Source organism: Sciurus carolinensis, unplaced genomic scaffold (assembly GCF_902686445.1).
Source record: "Sciurus carolinensis unplaced genomic scaffold, mSciCar1.2, whole genome shotgun sequence".
Classification (NCBI taxonomy): domain Eukaryota; kingdom Metazoa; phylum Chordata; class Mammalia; order Rodentia; family Sciuridae; genus Sciurus; species Sciurus carolinensis.
In genome coordinates, this window is record NW_025920168.1 from 798,672 (window position 1) to 799,268 (window position 597).

A 597-nucleotide genomic window follows, 5' to 3' on the forward strand; every position below is an offset into this window, starting at 1 on the left:
AAAAAAAAAAAAGATATGTGAGGGGCCATGCCTTACCTCAGATAAGGCTCTGCCTCCCACCTTACTGCATTTTAGAGTGGCTCCAAAATAAGCCAGACTTCAGCTTATTTAAAGTTATAGTCAAAGGTTTGGTTCTTCTTTTGGAATTACTGTGATCTCAAATAGTGGACATAATATAGAGCCAAAATTCTCACCCAAAATTCAAGATAGCTATTATATGAGCTGAATACATTTTTATTCTTGCTAATTTTATTTTGTCAAACTGTAACCTGTTAGTTTAACAGAGGTACTACCATGAATACGCAACATAGGTAACTTGTGATAATAAGCCATCTCCTACAGATCAGATAGTTTATAAGGCTAACTTCCAGTACTAATACAGACTCCACTTAAAGAAAAAGTTAAATAACTGTAAAGTTATAGACATTGAAGTTCAAGCCCTGTACTCTTACTTTATGACTGGTGAGTCTGGCTTGCTAAATGTTTAAGATCAAACTTAGAAATTGAGATAAATACAGAGGCCAACAAAATTCAGTATTTGGCTCTTGCCCTCAGAGTCAGCTTGAATCCAGGTAACAAGAGGACTTCTCTAAGGAA